General features: G+C 44.9%; 1 pseudogene; it reads left to right on the plus strand.

Annotated features, from left to right (window-relative positions):
- The first annotated feature begins 11,851 nt into the window (after window positions 1–11,851).
- Window positions 11,852–14,407, plus strand: LOC129144633 (class I histocompatibility antigen, Gogo-B*0201 alpha chain-like; annotated as a pseudogene).
- The last annotated feature ends 1 nt before the right edge of the window (window position 14,408 follows it).

A 14,408-nucleotide genomic window follows, 5' to 3' on the forward strand; every position in this document is an offset into this window, starting at 1 on the left:
AATCAAAAATAACTCAACAGTTTTTGCCTAAGACAATTTAGACTTCAAAATCAGAGAAACACAGGGAAATGGAACTTTTTTTGTAGAATGAACCAAAATAGTTTTTAAGGTGGACAATAGAAAAGTTCAGTCCCCCACAGCAGGAAGGCAGTAGAGACCTGCCAGTGATCTCAACACTGGAGAAAAAGTCCAGGCAGCTGCTTGTTGAGGCCAAGGGCAGCCCCCACCAGCCCACTGCAGTGGGTTTATACTATTTTAATAAAAACCTTTTAGTCATATTATAGTCATATAATCTTACATAGTCATATTTAACCATTTTTTATCACTTTACCAATTGTGAATGAACTTTGAATGCTATTATTTAGAAATGTCTTATTTGTTTATTTATTTCAAAAGAAACAAATGGCAAAACTCCACCAGGGGGAACCTAGCCTCCTCCCCAAATAATTAACAGGAAAAGATTGAAGCTTTTTTTTTTATTTATTTAAGATCATGACATATTATTTCTTATTTGTTTTTGAGTTTTTATTTTTATTTCTTAACAATTTTAGCCAAGTCTGGGCTGGAAATTTGGGCTGGATTTTGGAATGGTCTCAGAATTGGGAGCTGATGCCTCTGCAAAGAGGTCAGTATTGGCTCTAGAATTAACTTTTGGCTTTTGAAAAACAATTTTATTATTCCAAGAATCCTGATCACTTTTTTTAATACTGCAGGCTATTTTTTTTTTTTTTACCTTTTGTTTTGCATCTTTCATTTTGCCTCCAGCCAGGCAAAAAATGACCTATCTGTTCAGGCAACTGTTTTGTTAATACAGGGCTGTCAGCTGAGTCCTCTTTGATGTCCTTTAGGGATGCAGACAGCCGTAATTCTCTTCTATCTTTTGGAAACCAAGGACAACACATCTCAACAAAATTTAGGAAACTAGTCAATTGCTCATGAGAGGTCTTAAGGCCTCTCTTAACAAGTATACTTATATCAATAAAGAGTCCTCTTTTCTTAGACTCAGTATGGCCCATAGATTTTCAACGATAAGACACTCACTTACCTTATCACGTAATAAGACACTCACTCGCCTTATTACGGTTCTGACTTACTGCTCCCCTCAAACCTGCTTTCTCTACAGGCGGGTATGCGCCCTACCCTATGGAGCAGATCCTAGCCGTCCCCGAAAAGGAAAGAAGGATTACCTTTCAAGTCCCTGTTTGGGCGCCACTTGCCAGGGACCAGCATCCAGCAAAATGTCGTGTCAGGGGTTCCTGAAAGGATGAGACGACGTCAGCGAAAACGAAAGGACTGAGGGGAAGGGGATGAGGTAGAATGAGGAGACACTGACACTTGGTGAGGTGCTAGTATCTTCTGCTGAGAGACTCAGCAGGTCTTTATTTTTTTCATTTTTAGTAAGCAGAAAAAAATACATTGTCATGTGTAAAGCAGAAACAGTGTATTTTATTCCCATGGACTACTGGCTCCTATGGGTCTCAGCTAGAAGGTAGCCTTCAAGGTTAATAGATAAAAAACCAGACCTAACACTAAAACTTATTATTTCAGCTAGACAATTATTTAAAACAGTGGATAGCCGCCAGTGCATCCCTATCAGCTAAAGCCTCAGCATCAAAAGACTCTTCTATTCACATGGCCTTCAGCCGGAGACCAGGTGCTGCTCAGCTACCAGAACTTTTTCTACCTACAAACTTCTTAACACAGTTAACTTCATTTAAAAACTTTCCTAAGAAACTTCTAAATAAAAAGGAAACTTCTAAAAAACAAAACAAGGATATACTATAATTGTTATGCTGGATTGCTTGTCAGATATATACAATAAATTTTCTCCCATTGTTAATTGGGCCGAATTGTGTAGTAACTAATTTCTAAACAGGTAATTTTCCATGCCAATTGCTTGCAGTCTGCTGATACATATAATTTATAGCCTAATGTACTTTTTGGGAAATTTTTCTCCTTTTATGACCAAGAACAAAAAGTGAAGGAATGTTAGATCTTCAGTCCCATGGTGTGAGGCACAAGGAATCTTCAGCCCCACGGTGTGAGGCCCTTTACTTCGCTGCTTGCCAGTGTCTTATCTGGCTGGGGCAGCAAGGCCTCCTGCAGCATGGCACAGCATCTCCCATTTGCTCTCTAGGGCCCAGAACCTGGAGACCCTCTCCAGACTGCCCACAGCTGTCTCCCAGGCTGGGCAGTTCTCTTCCCTGGCTCCTCCTCTCCCCTCCTGTGACCTCTGCTCCTTTCACATCCTTATTTCTGTTCTATCCTTACTTTCCCAGAGTGTCCCCAGGTCACCCCAGGACCTAACATCCCAGTCGGCTCCTCCCCTCCTCATCCCATGGTTAGAGACACACTAGACTGAGTAATGTGTAGTGTAATGACAGGTGTAATGACAGGAGATCTTACTGCCCTGAGGCAGTCCATGTTGACTAAGCGGGGAGGAAACACTGATCTAAGTGCGGGGTTTTGGGAAACACTTTCTACTTCATACCTGACCTGGAGTGGGGGCTCCTCTTGTGTCCAAAGCCCTTTTTGTGCCGCTGGGACCCCAGGGAGCCTGGGGAGGGCCTGGCTAGGCAGGAGAAAGGGCAGCTCTAGTCGCCTGTGCTCAACCCCGTGACCACACGGTGGCGCTGCTGTGCTGCTCTGGGATTCTGATTGAGCAGGTGGGAGGGTTTGGGCTGTTCTTGGTGGGAGGAGGCTGACCTGGAGGATGGGCACCCCATATGAGGATTCTAGGGATTCTTGGACTGCTTGTGTCAGAGTGAGGGATGGGACAGGGACTGAAGGAGAAGAGGACTCTGAAGCCTTTGTGCCATCTCTGCGGGTTCCATGTTCTCCCCAGCCCTACCTCTCTCTAGTTCTTTAATGGCAACACCCCAGAAAATTAAAAACATTTCTTCTATTTCCTATTTCTCAGTTTTTTTAACTCAGTTTTTTTTAAGATTTATTTTATTTATTTATGCATACAAGAATTGGGGTGTAGGCCAGAGTTGCAGGGTTAGGGGAGGTGAGAGGATTCACTAGAAACAGAGTAGGGAGAAGAATAGGCACATAAACTGAAATACACTGCTGAGGGGAGCAGTGGAAGAGACAGGAGAGGTCTGCTGCACTATGTGGGTTGCTCCCTGGCTGGGGATTGAACTCAGGCCGCAGTGGCTGCTGATAGCTTCATAGTGCTGAGACTTTAAACCCTGCACGGCCATCGAAGCCTTGAAACTCAATTTAAAAAAAAAGATTTATTTATTTGTTTGTTTGTTTGTTTATATAAGAATGGGGTACCAGCCAGATGCTCGGGAGGGTGAGAGGAGTCACCAGAGACAGAGCAGGGAACAGAACAGGCAGACTGATGAAATACACTGCTGAGGGGAGCAGCGGGCAAAATAAGATTGTTCTGCTCACCACGTGTGACCCTCGCTGGCCGGCTGGGATCGAACCAGCACTGCAGAGACTGCAGACAGCTTTACAACGCTGCGTTCAACGGCCTGCTCCACCAGGGAGGCCCTGAAACTCAATTTTTGAATAAAATCATCTGGAGTTGGAAAGAACATCTCACTGTTTACACAATACTCCAAGGTATGGATCTGCACACGGACTACTGGGACTGAGAGCACGGGTCCCCCAGGCCCACCCCAGGTTTTCTGTTCCCTCAGCAGGAAGGAAAAGGGGCCCAGTGCCAGGGCTCATTCCTGGCGCCCTGATGTCACCTCTAATAGCAGGGCTGGAGTGGACTCATGCCCATCTCTGAGACCACGTCCTCTGTCAGGCACTCTGCCCAGGATCGAGGCCAAGAAAGGGTCCACACCCTAGATTGACACCCGGCCACCCCACACCTCCTCATCTCTGTCAACAGAATCCAAGGGAGGCTCCAACCCCTCTTCTCCCTTCTTCATCTCTCAGACTCACCTCCACCACCTGCCTGACTAATCTCACCATGTCCCTTTCCCTGTTTGTGTCTGTCACCAAGTAGCCTTCACTCCTATCTCCACCAAAGATGAGTGTGTCTGCACACCCATATTCTGTCTCCTCTTACACATCTCCTGAACCTCTGAAACCCCCTACAGCATGAATTTGATCCCTGGCCAGGGAGCTACCCACATGGCGCAGCAGACCTCTCCTTGCTTACTCATTGCTCCCCTCAGCAGTGCATTTCAGTAGATCCACCTGTTCTACTCCCTCTCTGTCTCTGGTGAATCGTCTCACCCCCACACCTCTGGCCTACCCCCCAGTACTAGTATACATAAGTAAATAAAATAAATCTTAATAATTAAACATGTCATTTGGTTTTAAGACATAAGAAGAATTTCCAAGGCTTATAGACAGGGCATACTTTATTGCCACTCACAGCTATACTTCCTTGAACTTCCATTTCCAACTGTGACTCAATCAAACACAAAGGACTAACTAGACCATAGTAGGCTGATTCAGCAATGGTCTGTGATACCACCCAGTAATTACCCTCCTCCCATTTATTTAATTAAACACCATTGTGAACGCTGCTGTGAAGGGATTTTTGCAGTATAAACCAGATTCCCTACCCCTCAAGATTCTGATATTTATTAATCAGTGTAACCCCCAACATAAAACACCAAAATGATTTTGTTCTCTTAGAGGGAAGTGTCTCCTCCTGGTTAAGTGGAAAATTGTGCAGATGGCTTCTGGACAACCTTCCTCTTAAGTAGCTTTACAGTGAAATACTCATTTAGAAATCTGGGCCTTCTTTCTTCAGGGTGCTGTCATCTATACTCCTGGGTAGAACTTGTATTGATCACTGGAACCCCATATGTTCCAGGAACTAGGTTATTTTTTTCTTCCCAACTGAGGTCTGTATTGGCCAAAGGCAGGCTCATGACACACAGCACTGCTCCAGCAACTCTGTCCCCACTAAACACAGATGGGGGTTCAAGCCAGGATGCTTCCTGGCCTGACTGAGTGTCTGGTGGAGCGTGGTTTCGGGAGAGGCCTTGGGTGGAAAGATGAGAACAAACCTGCAAGGCCCTGGACGAAGTCATTTCTGAAGATTTTTTTGTTGCTACAGAATTTTATAGACATTAACATGGGATTAACCTGGGTTGGATTGTCCTAATCAGGTTGTAACCTGTGGCTGAAGCCAAAAGACTGTTACAGGGAGTGCCCCTTGGAGGGGGTTGCTGGTGAGGATAGATAGCCCTGGGAAAATGCTAAAAAGTATCATATTTTGGGGGGGGTTGACCGATAAGACATATAAAGGACTGCAGAAGGGGGCATTGAATCATTCAGTCTTTAGGATTTCAGTTGTTTTGGATCTTCAGCATTTGGGGTGAGCACTTTTTGGCCCCCACCGTGCCAATCTTCTAGAAAGCTGTTGTGGGCCTCTGAAGGTGGAGGCCTCCAGCAGCCAACCTTGGAGTGAAAATGTTTAGAGGCTTTGAAATTAGCCAAGCCACTAAAATTGCTCCTGCTTTTGCTGCTGCTACAGCCTGGCAGAGAAGGCGAACACTTGCTGGGGCTGTGCGCCTCCCTGAACTGCATGAGTGTGACTGTTTGTCAGGTCATTCGGTCGCTGAAGCTCTGTCTTGAATGCCACTTGTCTGGTGCTGTGCTGGGGCATCTCAGCAGCTCAAGGAGAGTCTCCTGTGTGTCTTCTGCTGTTTGCATGAGTTGGAACCTGGCCTAGAGTCCGGCTGCCACATGCCGCGTGCTCAGCAAAGGCAGGAAGATGCCATCTTAGACATGTGGCCTGTTATTCAGGAGAGGAACTCCTTGTCCTCAGTGGCGGGAAGATGCCATTTTTGCTACTTTTGCTTAGGACTGAAAAACACTGGAGACTGTTTCAGGTGAGGTAAAGGCCATTTTTGGCCTCAGTAACTCTGTTTTTCCTGGTTTGTTAAATAAATCCTATTATTGTTCTTCTCTGAGCTTGAGTAGTCTTGCAATTGTGCACACTGGTGATGAACTCAGACAGTGTCCAGTAAACTATCTGGGCAGTGTCTTTGGCCAGCTTTAGTGCCCCTTGCTGCCCTGTATCAAGGTGAGCCCTTGAAAGGACTTGGTTTTTCCTGAGCAATGTGGTTCAAAGTGTGAGAGGGACTTAATGTGGGATTTTCTCCATTGTGGACTTTGAGAATGAAGGGCCAACCCAGCAAAGAATGCCATGGCCACCAGGAGTTGGGAGCAGCCCTCCCCTGACTCCACACTGACAGCTGGTAGGAATCAGGGACCTCAGTCCTGCAACCACAAGAACTGAATTCTCCCAACAATCTCTGCATAAGCCTGAAGGAGGATCCTGAGCTCAAGATGAGAGACCCCACCCATGCTAGGCCTGGATTTCTGACGAAGGAACTGCAAGTCAGAATGTATGTTGTTTTGAGCCACAAAGTTGTGGCAACTTGTTATGCAGTGATGGACGCATACACAGACCCCACTGCGCAACAGACAAGCAGGTGGTATTTTTCCCACTGGAATGAATTTATGAGCTGATTTGTATACTAGTTGCACGAGATAAAAATCTTTCCTAACCTTTTTTGGTGTTGTTCACTTTATGATTTTTATGCAGTGCAATGCAGTTTTTAATAAATCATGGTTTACTCATTCATTCAAAACTATTTATGCCTACTATGCACTTTTTATGACTATGACTTTTTATGCTGGGGATGCAACTTTGACCTCAGTAAGCCACGATCCCTGTGCTGAGGTGCTCACAATTCTAGAGTTTCCCCAGGAGTGAGGTGGAGTCCCTGGAGCATTTTAAGGGAGGCAAAGGCACGTCCTGACTTACACTAGCAGAGTTGCTGACCCCAGTGGAGAGAACAGTCCTTGGGTGTTTTCTTCTATATATTTTATTGTTGCAGACTTATATCTAGATATTTCAACCATTTGGGGGTTTTGCATGTGGAGTTAGAGTGGCCCAAGATCATTCTTTTATGTATGGCTTTCCAATTTTCCCAGCACCATTTATTATAGAGACTACTTTTCCCAATCAAGGTCATAGCTGCTTTATCATAGATTAAGTCCTGAATGCACATGCATCGTGCAACACCACACTGATAAAGACACGGGAGTTGTGGAGCAGGCTGCACAAGGCAGGATGCTGCTGAGAGCAAGATCCTGGCTGTTTTTATTGATAGAATAATCACAGAGCATCTGCTACGTGTGTTAGGAGGACAAGGAGAAAAGGATGGGTGAAACTCAGGAATGTCATCTAGGGCTTGGGGGACACGAGTCTGCTGACCATGTTATCAGCTTGATGACCAAGTGTTGTAATCAAAACTAGACCCCAGACCCCCGGCCATGGTCCTAATCTTATCAACAAGGCATTCCACTGATCAGCTTCTGGGGTCCCTTGTCATACAGTCAGTATTCGGGCCCCTGGGTGTTCCTGGTCATACCTCATGATGTATGAGCGGGAGCAAGTTTATGCATCCATCCTCAGCCCCCGGGCATCCCTGGTCATACCTCATGATACACACCTTTCCCAGAGTGATCAAGCTTTCTGCTCTTGATTGATATGAAAGGGTCCTTGTAAGGTTTGGCTCATATGACTGTGACTAGACAGTTCTGACCTTTGTGTAGGAATGCAGAACTGCAGGTAACCATAATGGTGGCTGGCCAGGCTGCTTAAGTCTAGCAGCCGTTTAAGTCTAGCAGACCCACAGCTTGTAGTAAAGTTTGAAGTCAGGTAATGGTATCTATGTTTCCAGTTTTATTTTACTCAGCAGAGCTTCTGCAATTCAAGGTCTTCTGGGTTACATATAAATTTTAATATTTTTTGTTCAATAACTGTAAAAACTATTGCTGGTATTTTGATGGGGATTGCATTAGGATTATAGGTTTTTTAAGACAAAATAGTCACGTTGATTGTATCGATTCTCCCCCTGTTGCCTGTTGGACGTGCTTCCATCTCCTTATGTTGCTGTCTAAGTCCTTCAGTAACACCTCGTAGTTCTCAATGCACGGGTCCTTTCCCTCTTTAGTGTGGCCAATTCTGATGTATTTAACACATTTTGGAGCAATTATAAAGAATTACTTTCTTGATTTCTTTTGTTTCTTGTATACTATTTGTGTATAAAAAGACTAGACTTTTGTTTATTGATTTGGAACCTGCCATTCTGTTGTATATACTTGTTTTGATAACTTTTTGGTGGAGTCTGTAGAGTTTGCTATATCTAATATCATTTTCAAATAGTGACAGTTTCATTTCTTTTCCAACTTGTACTCCCCTTATTTCCTATTTTTATTGATAACTCTGGACGTAAGTTAATACTAAGTTACACAGAAGTGGTGACAGTGGGCATCCTTGTGTTTTTCCTAATCTTAAGGGGAGAGTTTTTAATTTTTGCCACAATCACATTGGCTGTTGTTTTGTAATATACAGTCTTTGTTATGACGAGGTAGTTTCCTGTATTCCCATCTTATTTTTTTTTTTAAAAGATTTATTTATTCACTTACAGAAGAACCGGGGTGCAGGCCAGATGCACAGGAGGATGAGAGGATTCACCAGAGACAGAGCGGGGAACAGAATAGGCAGACTGACGAAACATGCTGCTGAGGGGAGCAGCAGGTGAGACAGAAGAGATCTGCTCGCACGTGGGACCCTCGCAGGCCAGCCGGGATGGAACCGGCGCTGCAGAGGCTGTGGACAGCTTCACAGCGCTGCGCTCAACCGCCTGCGCCACCAGGGGAGGCCCTTATTTATTGTTTTTATCTTAAGTGTGTCCTGAATTTTACCATCTGCTTTTTCTGTATCTATTGATTTTCTCATATTTTTATCTTTACTTTTGTTGATATGGTGTATTATATAGATTGCTGTATGTGTATTAAACCATCCATGCATCTCTGGGATAAATCCCAGTTGATCATGATGTATAGTCCTTGACACACACTACTGAATTCAATTTGCTACTATTTTGTTGAAGATTTTTGTGTTGATGTTTATCAAGGACATTGGCTTATAATTATCTTTTCTTGTGCTGTTTTTAGCTGGGTTTGGTACTAGGGTAATGTATCATAAAATATTATTAGGGGACACCCTCTTCTTATAGTTTTAAAGAAAAATGTGAACAAGGTAGGCATTAGCTATTCTTCAAAGGTTTAATAAAAATCACTTGTAAGCCATCTGCTCCTGCGGTTTCTTTTTGGGAGATTTTTTATTGTTGATTCAGTGTCCATGTGTGTAGGCAGTCAGTTCAGCTCATCTATTTCTCCTGGGTTAGTACCGGTGGACCACATTGATCTGAAATTTATCCATTTCTTCAAGGTTATTGAATTTATTGGCATGTAGTTGTTCGTAGCTATGATCCCTTGTATTTCTGTGCTGTGGGAATGTCTGCTTTCATGTAATTCTCTTTATTTCCTCTCTTCTTTATTAGCTAGAGGTTTTTCTATTTTGTTTATCTCCTCAAAAAACCAACTTTTAGTTTCACTGATTATTATAGCCTTTTTGATTTCCATGTCACTGATTTCCATGTCACTTATTCCACTCTTGTTCCTGATTGTAGGGGGATTAAGATTTCTACTAATTTGAGCATGTGTGTTCCTCTTTTGTAAGTTGCTTTGGGTGTACTATTAAGTTGTTTATTTGGAGTTATTTCTTGCTTTCTAATATAGGCCTGTAATGCAACTATCTTCTCTCAGGAGAAGATGCAACTTTCACTGCATCCTATAAATTCTAGTTGCTCCTATTCTCATTTTTGCTCATTTCAAAGTAATTTTTTATTTCTATTTTAACTCCCTCTTTTATCCATTAACCACTGAGTAGCATATTACTTAATCTCCATATAGTCATAATTTTCCCTGTTTTTATTTTTTCTTATAGTTGCTTTCTAACTTTACTGCATTATGGTCAGAGAGAGTACTTGGCCTGATTGCTACAATTTGCCTCCTAAACTGAGGGTGTACCCCTCCACCCCACACGCAGACTTGGGTATTTGGAAGGAATCACCAGGAAGAACAGACAATTCGATATGACCAGAACTAGAACACAGCTAGAAATGTAGGCTTGGGTAAACTGTGATATTGGAAATTCAGAATGGCTTAAGTGTTAAGAATGAAAAAGAGTATCAGGCCTCCCTGGTGGTGAGATATGTGAGATATGTGTGAGATACAAAACAATTTTCTTAAAAGCGTTAGAACTTACAACCTAGTAATAAACACCCAGAAGAGAAGGGTGAGACCCTGCATGGGCCCCACAGAGAACAGCATCCTGAGGAGGGGAGGAGGGAGTGTGAGGGCCCTGCCCAGAGCAGACAGGAAGCCCAGCCCTCAGCTCTGCACTGAACCTGAGGACCAACAACCATCGTCCTTTTCAAAATTTAAGAAGACCTGGTATATTCTGCCTATGATGCATGTGTGCATATACATACATAGATATAGTAAAGTCCTTAGGATATAGTCTGTGTTCACTATAAAAAATATAAAATGTTACAAACAAAGCATTTTCAGACCAGGAGGGAGTAAAAAACACTGGCAGCTGTTGCTCACAATGAGAAACAGAAAAGCATTGAAATGAGGCCTCAAGTGTGGAGATGACTCATCATTGTCAACCTTCCCCAGGCAGGGCCAGCACCTGAGCCCAGAGGAGCAGGGCTGCACAAGAGGGAGCGGGAGGGAGGGAGCAAGGACGTGGACAGAGTCCACCCTGACCAGTGTGAAGAACTGTGGGGTCCTGGCCAGGGAGGCTCAGGAAAGCAGGGAGCATCTCCTCAAGCGTGACAGAAAGAATCTGGACACAAAGTAAACCCAGTTTCTGATGACACAGAGCACATGTAAGTCACTTCTGCCACAATCCAAAGTGCTATGTCCCAAGGAAACTAATTTGTGTGAGGTGAATAAGAGGTGCCGGAGGAGGGCACTACCAAAAGATGAATGACAAAAACTATCATTCTTTAGATTGGTTAACCTGTACACACTTTCTAGACAATGAATGTGAGCTGCTGTCCCTTTAAGAAAATCAACTGAGGGCTTCCCTGGTGGTGCAGTCTGTTGAGCACCTCACTGTGAAGCTGTCTGAAGCCTCTGCAGTGCAGGTTTGATCCCACCTGGCCAGCAAGAATCCCACAGGGTGAAGCAGACCTCTCCGGTCTTGCTTGCTGCTCCCCTCAGCAGCGTATTTCAGTCAGTCTGCCTGTTCTGTTCTCTGCTCTGTCTCTGGTGAATCCTCTCACCCTCCCACGCATCTGGCCTGTACCCGGATTCTTGTATAAATAAATAAACCTTAAAAAAATAAAAAAAAGAAAAACTGACAGTTGATAAATGATAGTAATTAGCTGCCTTGATAAAGTGCAAGCTCCAAGTGAAAACCGGGAAGTGAAAATTGTGTCTCATCGCTGTAAACTTGACAACTTCCAGTAGCCTCTTAATTTTCTTTGAGGATCTTTGGAACAGAAAACATGTATGATTTTCAAAATTTGATTCTTGAATAGTTAACATAAAGATCATATAACCTGATTAAAAAAATGCTTCACTTTTTAAAATCATGTATTAATTCAAGACTAATAATCAGTAGAGGCCTATGGAATTAATATAAGAGAATAGAAAACATTCAATGATACTGTTCTACCACTCACTTTGCAAATAACATTTAAAAAGCCACCACTTGCGTAGTTTCAATTTATTGTAGAAGTGGAACAAAATTTAATAGTCACAATTATCTGAAAGGTACTTAAAATGGTATTTTCACATATTTCAGAGAGGCTGTATCGTTTTTCATTGGCCCACCAAAACAAAAAGTAACTACGACAATCCAACATTCCTCCAGTGAGACAGAGAGGAAAAATAATTGCAAAAACAGAAGCTCTGAAAGTTCCACTCATGGCCCTGATTATTTTCATTAAAGATAGAGCTGGAGACTAGGAACGCAAAGTCCAATGTACAGATGTTCCGAGTGAACCCGCGCGCCCTGCGCAGCTGCTACAACCAGAGCAAGGCCCGGCCGCTCACGACCCCGTCCCCGCGGACAGGCGGGGAACCCCAGACCGCAGATCCAAGTCACCCCTCGACCCGGGATGAGCCCGGGGTATGTTCCCCCGTGCGGTTTCCATTTCAGTTTAGGTTTTTTGTTTTTGTTTTAATTAAAATTGCATTTTTTAAAATAAATTTTATTTTTATATTCCCCATACAATTGCAATCCCCTTATTTTGACCCCAATCCCTCCCCTCCATGCACCCCATCCCCCGTAGAGTGTCTCTGGTTCATAGTTGTTTGTTGATTTTGATTTTTACTTTCTTATAGTTATTCTTTTTCCTGGTCCCTTATTTAAGTTTTCTAGATTCCTGCTATGAGTGAGACCATCGGTATTTTTCTTTTTCTTTCTGGCTTATTTCGCTGAGCATGATCCCTTCCTGCGCCATCCATGTTGCTGCAAATTGCATGTGTTTATCTTTTTTGATTGCTGAGTAATATTCCACGGTGTATATGTACCACATCTTCTTGATCCAGTCATCTATATTTGGGTATTTGGGTTGTTTCCAAAGCTTAGCTATTGTAAACAGTGCTGCTATGAACATAGGGGTGTAGGTGCTCTTTGGAATTGATGTTTCTGTGTCCTTTGGTAGGTTTAATCCCGGCTGGAGGGCGCGCTGGCGGGGTGACCCCGGGCTGGGGACAGGGTCTCACACCATCCAGTGGCTGGCTGGCTGCGACATGAGGGAGGCCAGAGGGGCGCCTCCTCCACGGGTACAGTCAGATTGCCTACGACAGCGCCGATTACCTGGCCCTGAACTGGGACCTGTGCTCCTGCACCACGGCAGACACAGCTGCTCAGATCACCAGGCGCGAGTAGGAGGTATCTGGAGTGTCAGAACAAGAGAGGAACAACCTGGAGGGCAGGTGCGTGCAGTGGCTGCGCTGATACCTGGAGAACGGGAAGGAGACGCTACAGCGCTCAGGTAAGAGGGGCTGCGAGGTCTCCCAACCCCCCTCAGGCCTGCACCGCGGGGAGGGTGGAGTCAGGGTCACAGCAGTGCCCCCTCTCTGGTGGGGGGGGGTGGAGCCCCCTGGGTTTCCTGACTCCCCAGAGGACCCCACTTTTCCTCAGAACAGTTAAGGAATCCAGTGTCTCCTGAGCCTGAGGGGAGACCAGCCCTGAAATCACCCTTCAAGGAATGTTTTGAACCCGGCAGCCCTCTTGGGAACCATCAGTTTCTCCCTCAGGGTCTTTTTATTGGTCAGAGGACATTTTTCTGATCTGATTCTGCTTTTCTGAGACCCCAGGTCAGGAGCAAAAGCCTGTGCTCTCCTCATTAGAGAACTGTGTCCTCCTACACAAAATTGTCTCGCTAATTCTAGAACTTTCTAAGGAATAAATATTATGCCAGAATCCCCAGACCAGGCTGGTTTCTAGATTTTGTGCGTTCTCTTTCCAAATCCCTGCCCTGTCCATTCGGAGGATGGTCACAGGGTATGAGAGAAAAACCCAAAGTTTGAAAGTTCTCACCCTTCTCACATCCCCCAAAGATACATGTGACCCACCACCCCATCTCTGACCAGAAGGTCACCCTTAGGTGCTGGGCCCTGGGCTTCTACCCTGCGGACGTCACCCTGACCTGACAGCAAGATGGGGAGAACCTGACCAAAGACATAGAGCTGGTGGACACCAGGCCTGAGGGGAACAGAAACTTCCAAAATTGGGTGTCTGTGGAGGTGCCTTCTGGGGAGGAGCAGAGATACAAGTGCCATGTGCAGCATGAGGGTCTGCTGGAGCCCCAAGTCCTGACTTGGGGTAAGGATGGAACGTGAGCACAGAGCTTCTCAGGGGCATCAGGACCCCTTCTGGAGACCTTCAGAGCATCAGGTGGAGGCCTGGGGTTAAAGGTCTCATCTTCTCTTCCCTTCCAGTGCCCCCTCCTCAGCCCACCACCCCTATTGACTCCACCGACCCCACCGTGGGCATCATTGATGGCCTGGTTCTCCTTGGAGCTGCGGTGGCTGCGGCTGTGATGTGGAGGAGGAAACACTCTGGTAGGGGAGTGGCAGGGGGGATCTTGTCTACTGAGGGCTTTCAGGCCACAGGTAGGACTTGCCTTACCTGGTAATGGGAAATACCATCCACACACTTGAGTTGCCCAGTCTGGAACTGATTGCTAACTCTCTTTTGTAAAGCATTTTTGAAAATGAATCACATTGTTCACTTCAATAATTCTGGTACTGGGGCCCTGATTCCCGCAAATGGCAGAGGGGAAGGTCCCTGTTGAGGGCAGTTGGTCTAGTCCCCTCTCATCTCCTTTCTTCGTATTTCCTGGTCTTGCCTTAAGTGTCCAGTCACAGTTCTGGAAACATCCCTGTGGTCCAGACTTAGAGATTCCTTTAAGACGTCATAGCCTGACTCCTCCCTGATCTCACATGATGCTTCTTCCCACAGGAGGACAAGGAGGAAGATACTCTCAGGCTGCGGATAAGTGTGGATCAGGGGTTTGATTCCTGAGCCCCTGGGG

Source organism: Talpa occidentalis, unplaced genomic scaffold (assembly GCF_014898055.3).
Source record: "Talpa occidentalis isolate TD23 unplaced genomic scaffold, MPIMG_talOcc4v2.1 talOcc4.2, whole genome shotgun sequence".
NCBI lineage: Eukaryota > Metazoa > Chordata > Mammalia > Eulipotyphla > Talpidae > Talpa > Talpa occidentalis.